General features: G+C 41.6%; 1 protein-coding gene and 1 non-coding gene across 2 annotated transcripts in view; one reads left to right on the top strand and one right to left on the bottom strand.

Annotated features, from left to right (window-relative positions):
• Positions 1-14,317, bottom strand: part of LOC146642775 (ribonuclease inhibitor-like) — a 128,697-nt gene that overhangs the window by 86,196 nt on the left and 28,184 nt on the right. The window lies entirely within an intron of this gene.
• On the top strand, positions 2,538-2,656 carry LOC146642778 (5S ribosomal RNA). Its single transcript, XR_014909852.1, has one exon. It is a non-coding gene; the product is annotated as a 5S ribosomal RNA (ribosomal RNA).

Here is a 14,317-nt window from a genome sequence, read left to right as displayed (position 1 = left end):
TGATGTATCTGTGGCTTTTTGTCACACTTGGAAACCACGGTGTTGTGCAGCTATTTGCCTTGTTGCAGGGTTTTAAAAAAACTGCAGTTTTGATTTTAGTGAAAGACACCGTCTCATGACTCATTGAGTGCCGCGACTGACAAGCCAATCCGTGGCCTGCAGTCTGACGATGTCACATTTCCTGACTGCTTGGAACCCCGACTAAGTCGTCCTGTAGCCCACATCATAATGTTTCCATCTCTCTGCTTGACTGCAGGGATGCTATGTTTTGCATCACACTCCTATTTCAAAAGGTCAGTTAAAGCCACATAATTTCGTTTCATCTCCCCACAGCACTTTCTCCAAAGTCTTCCCTGAATCATTTAGATGTTCACTGGCACTTGAGATGGGCCTATACATGTTTCTCCTTGAACAGGTAGCTACCCTATGTTAGCCTAGCTTTCTATCACTGATGCTCTGTGTGTATGCTGCTGCCTCTCGTCTCGTGTTACTTAAAAAATTAACCCCACAGCTTCAATAACCGTATCTAAAAATCTCTCAGTGAAAGTTACGGTTGAAGGTTTGGAAACATTTTGGGGTAGCCAGTGTTAAATAGAGACAGGGCCACATTCTTTATCTAGTCATTGTAATGAAAGAAGCACATTAAAAACTATATGAGAGTTTGCTTTTAACAAGCATGTAATGAGTCTACTTAGTTTAGGTAGTCTTAGGGAGTCAAACTGAAGGTAGCATTTTGTGGATGTTTTCCCTGCTGCCCGATCCCATCAGTCTCTTAAAGCATCATTTTTTATGCGCCCTGGTGTGACAGAGGTTTCATGGCGCTACAGGTTACCTGAGCACATCAGGTATATTACGGCCTTCCAGTGGGTGGTCGACCCCTCGTGCACAGCTCAGGAGTCTAAACGACCCAGCAGTTATGGACATGTGTGTTTTTGGTGTGCTGTCCCTCGTTCTCCCTGCTTGCAGGTGTGTGTGTGTGTGTGTGTGTGTGTGTGTGTGTGTGTGTGTGTGTGTGTGTGTGTGTGTGGATGCCGGCGTTTCTGAGAGCACCTGTTTACAGGCACCTTCAGGCCTGGTGGGTGTGGCCCTGCCACCCTTCTCCAAATCTGTGCCCCTACCTGGCCCCCCCAACAAAAATTTTCTAGACACGCTACTGGAAACAACACGTTCTCATCCCAACAGGTAACGATGCTATGTGACAAATCATCAGTATGTGTAAATGTGTTTTTTGTTCTAATCATGAATCGCTTTGTAAAACAAGACCTGATAGGGTTAAGGTTAAAGTTACGGTTAGAGTTAATGTTAGGGATAGGGCTGGAATGGACGGCTGGAGCCTCTCCTCCAAGTGTGTGTTACTGCCGCGAACAGCATTCTGTTGTATTCTGTTGTATGCGTTTCTCTGTAAGCGCTTCGAGCCTGTACTTTTTTTGCTTTAACTGAGTAATGAAGTTGAATCAGTACTTTAACTTTCACTGGAACAATAGTATTTTTACTTCTACTTAAGAATGTCTGATCTTTTGCCAACTCTGGCTGTCTCTCAGTCTTGGAATACCCACTTGTTGTCCAGCGGTGTCCTGGGAATATGGGAACTAGACAGACTGGGGAAACAATGGGAGGAGACACAAAGATGGAATCACTTTTACCATCTTTTATGTATTTGCTGGTCGTTGTGGGCGGGTGGGTGTATGGGGGCGCAGGGTGCCGCCGGTGCGTCGAGCCACCTGGGGGGCTCTTCAACTGGTGAGGGAGGTTGTCACATCTTGCAGGAGCTTTCCTCTCTTCAGGAACTCTCTGCAGGAGGGGGAGATACAGGAGAGGTGGAGGAAGATCTCAGCCTGGGCGTCTATTGTCTTATGTAGTCTGGAAGATGAGTGGATGGTGGGGTGGGTGCAGTTTTCTCTGTGGTGGGGTTGGGTGGACTGTCCCGGGCTCTGTGCGGCCGGGCAGCGCTGCTGCACTGGGCCCCGGCCCGGATGGGCCTGGGCCCCCTTTCCCTAGCGGGTCGCGGAGTATGGGGGTGCCTACTGGGGTCAGCGGGGGAGCTGGCCCCAGGGAGGGGTCACTTGCCCCTCCCTTCCTTCCCTCCCCATCTCCAGCTGCCTCCCTCTTCCCGCTCCACCACAACCACCCACACATGCAGGGACTTGGAGTAGGGGTGTGTCACTAGGGTGCAGAGGAGGCATCCCCCCCTCTGTCCCCTTCTGGCTGCCTCTGCCTCAATTTTATCTCACAACTTAGACATTCACATTACTCACACTCTCATTACACATACATATAGGATCTTGGGGGTGGGCACGCTGCACGGAATCCAAGTTACCATCAGGGTGTACACCTCACCCCTGGCGTCATTGCCCACCTCTCAATTTTAAATACACGTAGACATTGAGGGCTAGCAGGAGGGACCATGCACTTACCTGCTGCTCTCTGGCAGGTAGCTCCATGCCATCCTGGGTTTTAAATGCACCTTAGAACACATCGGGCGTGTTCAGGGTGGTATCACAGCATGTTTAAAAAGGCTGTTTCTGTGCTCTTCTCTCGCTTACGGCCATACCACCCTGAACACGCCCGATCTCGTCTGATCTCGGAAGCTAAGCAGGGTCGGGCCTGGTCAGTACTTGGATGGGAGACCGCCTGGGAATACCAGGTGCTGTAAGCTTTTGCACTTCCACACACAAAGTGCAGAGAGCGCTGCTGCTCATGTTTATGCTCACAGGCATGAAAAGTTAGATTTCTGGGTAATAAAATCTTTTTTCTATCTTTTTAACATGAGAATATTATATTTCCATCTTGTCTTAAACAGTAATCAGATTAATGATGAGATAAAAGTAGAACAAGGAAAGAATAGGCCATGTATCTCACGTTTAAAAAAATTGATGTTTTCTGAAAAATCTCACACAGATAAACATTTACAGGAAATTACTTTTCCTTCAAAACAAACATCAAAGAGTCTGTGGTTTTCTTTATTGATTGTACTTGAGTAGAAGCTATAATGGAAAATTTCTATTATTCTCATTCAAAGTGTTTAAGTTCTTAAAAGCATATGCTTAGTTCTGACACTATAATAGACTGTTCAGTGGAAGTTTCTAAACTAGATGAACTTATTTCAGCCCCAGTAGTTGAAGAAGACAACTCCCTATTGCATGAATAATATACCACTGAAATTTATAAAACAGCTTTCAAAAACAAGTTTGAATTTATTTTGGATTTTCTCAAATCCACACAGTGCCAAAAGCATACACACAGTCAATTCTTTTCATGTGAGGTGCTGAAGGTTCTGCACCTCATAACTCAACAAGCCCTATTAACTTCTCATTAGTGATCATGGCCGACTACAAGTGTTAGTTTCTCTTCGCAGCGTAAAAAGGATCAGCTTGAAAGCACTTGTTGGATTGACCAATATTTAGAACAACAGAAAGTCCAAGGAACTCACTGTAAACCATTTTAAGCCATTTTTATACACTTACAGATTCGGTTCAAATAATCGTTTGTAATTACAAGTTGTTTGGATATGTTACCACTTGGCCAAGGACTGGAAGAAGACCAAAGAGTCCCCCTTAGATCAGTGGGAATTTGTTATTACTGTGAACTGAGGATCCCAACCCCTTCTGGAAAGACAGCTTTCTGGGCAGACTAGACTATGACTGAGCTATATGTCCACAATGACAACAGTATGTTTGATGTATCAAAGGTGATCCTTTGAAATCTGAGAACACTGTACCAGATGTTAAGCCTGGTGGTGGTAGGATCATGCTCCGGGGCTGATTTGCCGGATGGAATAATGAAGGAGGAGGACTAGTAAAGTGAGTTTACAATCAACCATTGAAACTGACCTTCAGAGGTAGAAAACTTCTATATTCAATGTTACGCCAAATCCTCAACTTATTAGTAAAAGAAAACAAATTTCATTATATAATGTCAAGAGATGCATTCTAAGACACTTCTTCAGCTGAGAATCAGAGAGGAGAAACACACAGTTTTACTTGTTGCTTAGCAAAGGCAGCTCTGAGCTCTCGCACGAGAGTGAAGGTTCAGGGACTCGCAACTCTGAGACTGCCCTGGTCTTTATTTATACATCAGTGGGTGTTTGTTCCTTACATTGGAATGTGGAGGTGTGTGTGTGTGTGTGTGTGTGTGTGTGTGTGTGTGTGTGACCCCATAAACAACTTCCCTTAACCTGCTGGTCTGGAAAATCCAACAGTTCATCTATAAGTAAAAAAGGCACTTAGACTCAAACTGACATAGCTACGTTTATCCTACCGTAAAACAATAAAAGAAGGTACAACCTTTCCCATGCTCCCAGGATGTGGGTGTGAATGCCAGAGCACTCTGGAATGCACACAAAGCCTTTGCAGACTATTAAGGATCGCACATCCTATCACTACCATTTGCAAACTTATATTATTAAAAGATTATACTGACAATTTTCTATTGACATATAATGTCATGGTCCTGCGGCCATGACTGAGTGACTTTGTGTTTGTGTCCCTTATTGTTATTATTCTCTTTATTATTCATGGGCTGTTTTGGGATGGTTTGTGTTTTGGGATTTTAGACACTGGGTTCTGGGTTTGTGCTCCCTCTGTTGGTCCCTGGTGTTAGTGTTCCCCTGTCTCGTCAGGTTAATCAGGTCCAGCTGTTTCCCCCACCTGTGTGTGATTTCCCAGTGTCTCTTTGTGTACTTATAGTGTGTGATTTCCTCTGCTCCTCGTCGCGTCGTCTGTGTTCATACCTGGTGTAATCCCCTGCGTGCTCTCCCTGCTGTTCTCCCCTCATGCTCAGGTTTGCTATTTCTTTGTGTAGTTTCTCCCAGTTAGTTCATCCTTAGTTCTGTTTTACCATCCCCACTTTATATTTGATATTGTCAATAAATCACCCTCACACCTGAATAAGTGCTGCGTTTTGAGTCCTCCTTCCACTTTCCACACGGCCGCTGCCCCGGACCGTGACATATAATATGTTCTGATGACATTCAGTTGGATCTGATTTACACATCAGAGGCTTGGTCAAGTGAATGAACATGAAATTTAGAGAAGAAAAAACTGCATGAGAAAATATTCAAAATGTGACTTTCCGTGAAGCCGTGCTGTCACACTGTGGTTAGACTGAGGGTTTGTCAACCGTCAGATGACAATGCATCACAGAATTTTTGCTAACCACTTTGTTCTTTTCATGACCACAACTCAACACCCTGCAACCTGGTAATGCACCGTGTGCCAAAACTGTGAACAACTGAATCTATTCTGAGAGCAGAAGAAACTTCTATGAATGCAATAACTCTAGATGTTATCACGCTAACTACATATGTTATAATGCAATCTTTGTGTAATTTAAAACTCCGAAGTCAAGGTTATAAATGGCAGTTTTTGATTACTTTAGAGTTTATTTATATATTTCACTTTTACAAACTGCTTATCTTGCCTTGTTTGGTGTCTTTTTTTTTTTTTTAGCACAGCCGCAGCATATATTTTCCTCCACTCCAATAACTTCCCCTTTCCTCAGCAACCAAATGCCACACTCTGGCATATAATTTTGTGAATGCCTGACATGCTGCATTTTTTTCCCAATAGGAAGAGTCATGTTTTATTTCAAAGTTTTTTGGGGTTTTTTCTATCCTTAGATAAAACAGTTTTTATTATTTCTTCCTGCACTCAAGCTGATGACAGTATTTGCGAAAATGCATGGGCTACATTATCTTTCACAACTCTGGTTTTACTTGATCCATCAGCACAATTTAAACACTTTTATGTAGTTTGAAGTCTGCACTTCTTACCCAAATTGAAACAAGACTCAGTAAATGTTTGAAGTAATCTTAACTTGATCATGTGATTTGGATGCTCCAGCTTGTCTGTAGACTCTCGAGGGTAATATGTTCCCCCTTTATTAATTCTAACCAACTTCACTGCAATTCACAAATTGTTTTACCAGCAAGTGAGCGCACCTCTATGAAATCATACATTTTGGCAGTTTGCTGATCTGGAGTATTCAGCTATGTGTCATAATCACAATGTCATAATCTTCCCAGCAAATTCACCCCAGGGTCAAACTGTGCAGTGCTCAGAAAAAGCTCAAAAATCCAGGAGCTACATCTCCGACTCTACAGGCCTCAGTTAGCATGTTAAATGTTAAAGTCCATGACAGTACAATTAGAAAAGAGTTGAATAAGTGCAGCTTGTTTGGAAGGGTTGCAAGGAGACAGTCTCTCCTCTCTAAAAAGAGCATGACGGCATGGCTGCAAATTTGTTAACAAAGTTGCAAAGAATACCAGCACAAACACCTCATACCAGCTGTCAACACGTGGTGAAGGGGTGATGATTTGAGCTTGTTTTGCAGCTACAGAACCTGGGCCCTTGCAGTCATTGAGTTTTCCATGAACTCCCCTGTTTACCAAGTACTCTATAGTCAAAAATGTGTTTGGGTCACACAGCAGGGTAACGTTCCCAGAATGACTGAAAAAGACAAGATTCAAGGTGTTGCAATAACCCGCTCACAGTCCAGACCTCAACTTAAAATTCAGTGCAGGGAACTTAAGATAGCTGTACTTAAACAAATGTCAGAAACTTCAATGATCTGAAGAAACAATGTAAAGAAGAGTGAGCCAAACGTCCTTGTGAAACACTGATAGTCATACAGAAACAATTTGGTGACGCTGTTGCTGCTAAAAGGTGGCTCTATAAATGACTGAATCCTGGAGTGTTCTTAGTTTTTCAGAGTATGCTATAGATTTCTATGAAAACACTCTTTTTCACATGACTGTATGTTTGTTTGTTTTCTTGTGACTGTGCTATGAGGATTAAGTTATGATTTTCTTAACAGTGCAGCGGAATTTGAATTAAGACTTTACATGTTGTCCAGTCAATTAGGCAGATGTAAATGAACAACAGCTAGATGCTGGAGGCTCTGACATCACACCTGATGGAGACCCTGGAGAGCTGGTCCTTGCTGATCTTCGGCCCCAGGTGAGCTCACTGCTGAACCCCTTTCAGTTCACCTACTACACCAACATTACGGTAGATGATGCTCTCATCCACCTCTGACATCAATCCCTTGCCTGGAAATTGTTTGGAGCACTGTGAGAATCATGTCCTTTGATTTCTCCAGTGCTTTAACACCATTATGCCGACAATCCTGAAGGACAGGCTGGGTTACACAGGTGTGGACCATCACCACATGGATCCTGGTGAGTCTTACCTCATGAGTCGTTCGTGAACGAAACGGCTGTTAGGACCGGATCTTTGAAGTGAACGACGCGAGCCGGCTCCTTATTGGGAGCCATGTTTTTTTTTTTTTTTTCTTTCTCTCACCCTCTCTCTCGCACTTTTTTCCACTTCGCTTCGTACGTGAGCCTTGTGCTTTGCGCTGGGATGAGGGGGGAGGGGCGGTAGTTACACTCAGTAGCACAGGAACAGAGCGGGAGGGAGAGAGAGAGAGAGAGCCAGGGACAACAAGGTCACATTAGAAAGGTATAGTAATCATCCACAACTATTTTCAGTTGCAGATGATAAAGGATTCAGAAAGTTTATTCATGCAGGCCTACAGTGGGGCAAAAAAGTATTTAGTCAGCCACCGATTGTGCAAGTTCCCCCACTTAAAATGATGACAGAGGTCAGTAATTTGCACCAGAGGTACACTTCAACTGTGAGAGACAGAATGTGAAAAAAAAATCCATGAATTCACATGGTAGGATTTGTAAAGAATTTATTCGTAAATCAGGGTGGAAAATAAGTATTTGGTCACCTCAAACAAGGAAAATCTCTGGCTCTCACAGACCTGTAACGTCTTCTGTAAGAAGCTTTTCTGTCCCCCACTCGTTACCTGTATGAATGGCACCTGTTTGAACTCATCATCTGTATAAAAGACACCTGTCCACAGCCTCAAACAGTCAGACTCCAAACTCCGCCATGGCCAAGACCAAAGAGCTTTCGAAGGACACCAGGAAAAGTATTGTAGACCTGCACCAGGCTGGGAAGAGTGAATCTACAATAGGCAAGCAGCTTGGTGTGAAAAAATCAACTGTGGGAGCAATCATCAGAAAATGGAAGACATACAAGACCACTGATAATCTCCCTCGATCTGGGGCTCCACGCAAGATCTCATCCCGTGGGGTCAAAATGATCATGAGAATGGTGAGCAAAGATCCCAGAACCACACGGGGGGACCTGGTGAATGACCTGCAGAGAGCTGGGACCAAAGTAACAAAGGTCACCATCAGTAATTCAATTCAATTCAATTCAATTTTATTTATATAGCGCCAAATCACAACAAAAGTCGCCTCAAGGCGCTTCATAGATACAGAGAAAAACCCAACAATCATATGACCCCCTATGAGCAAGCACTTTGGCGACAGTGGGAGTTGGCTAAAATAAGAATTAGCCAGTTGCACTTTAAAGTAATATAACCAACATATCGCCACAGTTATCTACCTGGATATTCTTCAGAGCATGCTTTCTTGCATGTGACAACAAGAGACCTCTCGGTTGTCTGGTGGAGCATTTAGCGCCTCGCTACATGTTTCCAAATCGGCATTTCTTCTCAGTGAAAGCTGTCCTAGAGAAGTAAAGCAAGTTTGTAAGTTTCTCTCTCAATGTTTGTAACGCATTCCCACGTTAAGCTTAACAACCGATATATGGAGCGACTGCCGCGTCTCCTCTCCCCCTCCCTCTCCTGCTGCTACTTCAATCATGAAACTAATCAATGATCAGCTGATCGCAAGTTCCGTCTCTCTTGTTTGTTTCCCACTTTGCGCCAGAAAGAGGAAACCAGCAGATAAACCACAGCAGCACGTTTAAGCTTGATAAGCTGTTGTTAGAATTTATTTAATATTACTTTAATGCCTAATGCTATAAGTAGCTGACAGCTGGTAACTGTGCAGGGGCGGGTCTAGCACGGTTTTGCCAGGGGGCCAGCTGGGGCATTAACAGGGAAAAGGGGGGCACAAAGAAATACTTTTCTTTCTTATTCTCGTTTAAAATGTCTCGCTTTTAATAAATAATTATCTGAATCTTATAACCAAAGTTTTTATCTAACGTAAAATGTATAGAAATCTAATATTGTATATAGTAACTATTAAGTCTAATATATACTAGAGATGGCACGATACCACTTTTTTATGTCCGATACCGATATCATAAATTTGGATATCTGCCGATACCGATATGAATCCGATATAGTGTTTTTTAATCAACAAAACTGTTTTTTAAATATCTTGCTGCATTTTGTATAAGTTCATACTCAAGTTTAAAACAACAACTACACTAAAGCTATTCTGTTATACCTGTATGCAAAAAAAAAAATATTTCATAGTTCAGCAATACTGATCAATCTAATAAACTTAAACCTACACCATCCTCCCTATTCTGGTATTTTAAAGAGTACTTAGCATAAATATTAAGCAACCTAACTAATAGGGTTCCAACTCCCAGCAACAACAAAAATAAATAAATAAAAAATAAGGAACCACCCCTCACGCTCCACCTCATGATGCTTAATCGACGTAATCAACCTTAATTTGACGCAGTGTGGAAAAAAAATGCACAGAAATCAATTATTTTTCAAGAAATATTAAATAGATTCAACATCTTTCTTCAACAAAATTGCAGACTGCACAGATGGTACCTTCCCAAAGGAAAAAGTACTATAACTTACTAGGGTATATTAGACTTAACAGTTACTATATGCAGTAATGGACTTCTATACATTTTGCATCAAATTAAAACTTTGGGTGTCAGATAATTATTTATTAAAAGCTAGACATTTTAAATGAGAATAAGAAAGAAAAGTATGTCTTTGTGCCCCCTTTTCCCTGTTAATGCCCTATCGGCCCCCCTGGCTAAACTTTGCTAGATGCGCCCCTGCACAGTTACCAGCGTCAGCTACGTAGAAAAAGATCCTGGTGTAGAAAGTAATATTAAATAAATTCTAACAACAGCTGATCAAGCTTAAACGTGCTGCTGTTGTTCAGCCGCTGGTTTCCTCTTTCTGGTGCAAAGTGGGCCAAAAGCAAACCAGAGAGACGGACTCGCGACAGAAAAGCCGATCAGCTGATCATTGATCAGTTTCATGATTGAAGTAGCAGCCGGAGAGCGAGAGGCAGTCGCTCGTTAAGCTTAACGCAGGAATGCTTTACAAACATTCAGAGATGGACTTACACACTTGCTTTACTTCTCTCAGGGATAACTTTGTCGGAGATGAAATGCCGGGTTGCTAGCGAAGCTCCAAATGCTATCCAGACCACCGACAGGTCCATGCCACAGCTGCTCTATCACGTGATGCATACTGCTCCGACGTGCTAACGTTCTGAGGTGAGTTACGGCGTGTTGCAAGTTTTGTGAGGTGCTTTCGTGATATTTAATGGATCGGATTACATTTTTTATTTTTCTCCGATATCCGATCCAGTAATTTAGGTCAGTATCGGACCGATACCGATACGTAATATCGGATCGGTCCATCTCTAATATATACCCTAGTAAGTTATAGTACTTTTTCCTTTGGGAAGATACCATCTGTGCAGTCTGCAGTTCTGTTGAAGAAAGATGTTGAATCTATTTAATTGTTGTTGAAAAATAATTGATTTCTGTGCATTTTTTTTAAATACATGCATTAAATTAAAGTCGATTATGTCGATTAAGCATCACGAGGCAGAGGGTGGGCGATGGTTCCCTTTAGTTGTTTTTTTGCTGGGAGTTTGCAACCCTATTAGTTAGGTTGTTTAATATTTCTGCTAAGTACTCTTTAAAATACCAGAATAGGGAGGATGGTGCAGGTTTAAGTTTATTAGATTGATCAGTGTTGCTGAACTATGAAATATTTTGGGTGCAGTGTGTTTTTTGCATACAGGTATAACTGAATAACTTTAATGTTTTATTTTTTAAAACTTGAGTATGAACTTATACAAAATAAAGAAAGATATTTAAAAAAAACTGTTTTATTGATTATAAAAATACGCTGTATTGGATTCATATCGATACTGGACACAAAAAAGTGGTATCGTGCGTTCTCTAGTCCATACAGGAGAGAACCAGAAACTAAAGAAACTAAATTGCGTGTTTACCTTTATGTTGACATCAGTGTCTGTTTTTTTTTATTATTATTATTTCAGCATTTCAGCATCTCAAAATATTTTTTAGATAAAAGCAGTCAAAATATTTTTTTTAACAGATGAATCATTAAAGGATGGCAATTTCTAAAATGGTAACCAAAAGACCCGTGTGTTTTCTCTTTTGAATAATAATAATTATTGCTCATTAATAAGAAAACTATTTCTAATCCAATTCAATTTTCGAACAATGAATAAAATACTTTATGACTAAAATGATGAATAACTGCAACCCTAGAATAAACACATTTTAGAGAAACTTGTGATTTTTGAGATGATGCAGTTTTAATTTGATAGTTTTTCCCCTTTGGTAACTTTGCTGTCCTCGCCCTGAGTTCCTTAGTTTCACCAGCTAGACAGCGAGATAACGATGCTCCAATAACCAGACTTATTTTCCTTTCTGCGCTGATTTATTGAAGAATGGCCTCTGACCATTGCCTTCTCTTTGACCATCGTAAAACTGAAAGTACAAAATACTGTATTAGCTAACTAACATTGTAAACTAGCTTGTTACACTCTTACTGCAAGCTAACAGTAGATTACAGCTCAGCATTCAATACCATCGTTCCCTCGAAGCTGGACAGGAAACTGCAGGATCTAGGACTGAGCAGCTCCCTCTGCAGCTGGATCCTTAGCTTCCTGTCTGATAGACGCCAAGTAGTCAGACTGGGCAGCATCACCTCATCCCCCATCACACTGAACACTGGTGCACCACAGGGGTGTGTACTGAGCCCTCTCCTGTACTCACTCTACACCTATGACTGCACAGCCACTAACAACTCCAACATCATTGTGAAGTTTGCGGACGACACTACAGTGGTGGGTCTTATCACCAACAGTGATGAGACGGCTTACAGGGAGGAGGTCAGCGCCCTGACCCACTGGTGTCAAGACAACCATCTCACCCTCAACGTCGCAAAGACAAAGGAGTTGATAGTGGACTTCCGGAGGTGCAGAGAAGTACACACCCCCATCACCATCAACGGCGCTGCTGTGGAGAGTGAGCAGCTTCCGGTTCCTTGGAGTACATCTGGCTGAGGATCTTACGTGGTCAGTACACACAAACAAAACAGTGAAGAAGGCGCAGCAGCGCCTCTTCTTTCTCAGGAGACTGAAAAGATTCGGCATGAGCCCCCGCATCCTCAGGACCTTCTATCACTGTGCCATTGAGAGCATCCTCACTGGATGCATCACCACCTGGTACGGCAACAGCACCGCCTACAACTGCAAAGCTCTCCAGCGAGTAGTGCGGTGTTCTGAACGGATAATTGGAGGTGAGCTTCCCTCCCTCCAAGACATCTACAGGAAGCGCTGCCTGAGGAAAGCGGGGAGGACCATCAAGGACTCCAGTCCCCCCAGCCATCAACTGTTCAGACTACTTCCATCAGGAAGGAGGTTCTGCAGCATCCGGTCCCCAACCAGCAGACTGAGAGACAGCTTCTTCCACCAGGCCATCAGACTGCTGGACACTTCATAGACACCTCACCTTCACTACTGGAACTTTAACATTATGCACTCCACACTGTATATAAATGCCACTTGTTTTGCACATGTCCAACTACCAACCTCTGTATATTTTATTTATTGTTTACTCTATTTAATTTGTAAAATATGTACACACACACACGCGCACGTAGAAAAACATATTTAGTATACACATCCAGTAATGCATGTACTATTATATATTGTACATATATTTATTAGTCTCAGATTTAGCCGTTCTTATATTTTGCTTGTTTTACGTTATTGTATTTTTGCACACCTCTGTTGCTTGTGAAGCTCGCAAACAAGAATTTCACTCACATGTACTGTACCAGTGTACCTGCACATGTGATGTGACAATCAAAGTGATTTGATTTGATAACAAGATAAAACTTTCAAATGTACAAATTATCGTACCATTTTTACACAAAACAAAAGATAATAATTATTTTATCGTCACTCATACTTACAGACATATCTTGTCCAAGGCAACAACATTTTAAGGTCCATATCAGCTTAGAACGATAACTTTCCGCCATCTTTGATTTTTTCACCTTCTCATTGTTCCTTTCCCAAAGTAGTCAAACCCATATTACAAAGCAGCCACTAGAGGGAGCTCTAGGGCCGTTTGCAACCATAATATCCAGTTTACCTTATAAAAGGCAGAACAGTAACTATAGTGTTTGCAATAAATGGAGACATTTAAAAACAGAAAGCTATCATCTACTGTGATTCAAGTGTATAAACTAAACCACATAAAATGGCTTAAACTGAATATGGTCACGTTTTATTTTTTGTGTGGCCATTACTGCATTTTAATGGTGTTATAGATGCTGTCGAGGCTAAGCCTACATTTAAAGCCACTGAGCTGTTTGTTGGCAGGTTAATGCAATGTCACTGGTATGAATAAACGTATTAAACTTAGTTCAATAACTGAAACCATACTTATCTTGTCCTTTAGATTCTTTATTCCAACACAATTTAACATAACAGCGCAGCGGTCACAATCTGTTTGCTCCTTCCCAACAACAACACACCTGCTGCTAATGACCTATCTACCTTAAATAGACACACCATATGTAACACAAAAGGTGACCCCTAGTGGCATACATGAGGTACCCACACAAAAATGGCTCCTACAGATACTGAGCACAAATATGAGTACAGAGAATTTCCAGCAAGCTTTTAATACTGTCACAAAAAGGTCTAGAGGGATTTATCAGCATCATCCTGTCAAACTGGTTTTATGGTGGTTTTGATGAGAACAGATTATAGCTTGATCAAGAAGACCAACCGTCGAAGTCCTGTTGGGAAACCTTTGCACTTTTTCAAGGTGTGAGTATCATCAAGTGTAGCAGTGATGTCCTCATTGGTCGTTGACACAGTTGACAACTTGTTTGAGGGATGAAATTGTGGCGTTTTGGTCAGAAAGTTTATACTTGTAAATCAGACTGCAGAAATATTTCTGAAAATGTAGTGGTTTGTTTGTTTGTGGTTTGTTTGTTTGTGGTTTGTTTGTTTGTGGTTTGTTTGTTCATGTTTTTTGTTTGTTTTTATTTCAAATATCTTATAACAAGATGAAACTACAATTGTAAACGCAATTTGGTTTTTTTGGTTTTTTCTCAAACTTAAGTAACTGAAACCTTTCATTGAACTACAGCAGAAACAGATTGGAAATGCCAAGTTATTCTAACACTAGTGGACTTGTTAAACAAAACATTTGTTTCACTTCTTTCTCAACAT

Source organism: Rhamphochromis longiceps, linkage group LG23, assembly GCF_057381845.1.
Source record: "Rhamphochromis longiceps isolate RC_006_pf linkage group LG23, R_longiceps_female_GT1.1, whole genome shotgun sequence".
Taxonomy (NCBI): domain Eukaryota; kingdom Metazoa; phylum Chordata; class Actinopteri; order Cichliformes; family Cichlidae; genus Rhamphochromis; species Rhamphochromis longiceps.
Note: the sequence above shows the minus strand (reverse complement) of the source record. Positions and strands in the feature narration are given on the sequence as shown.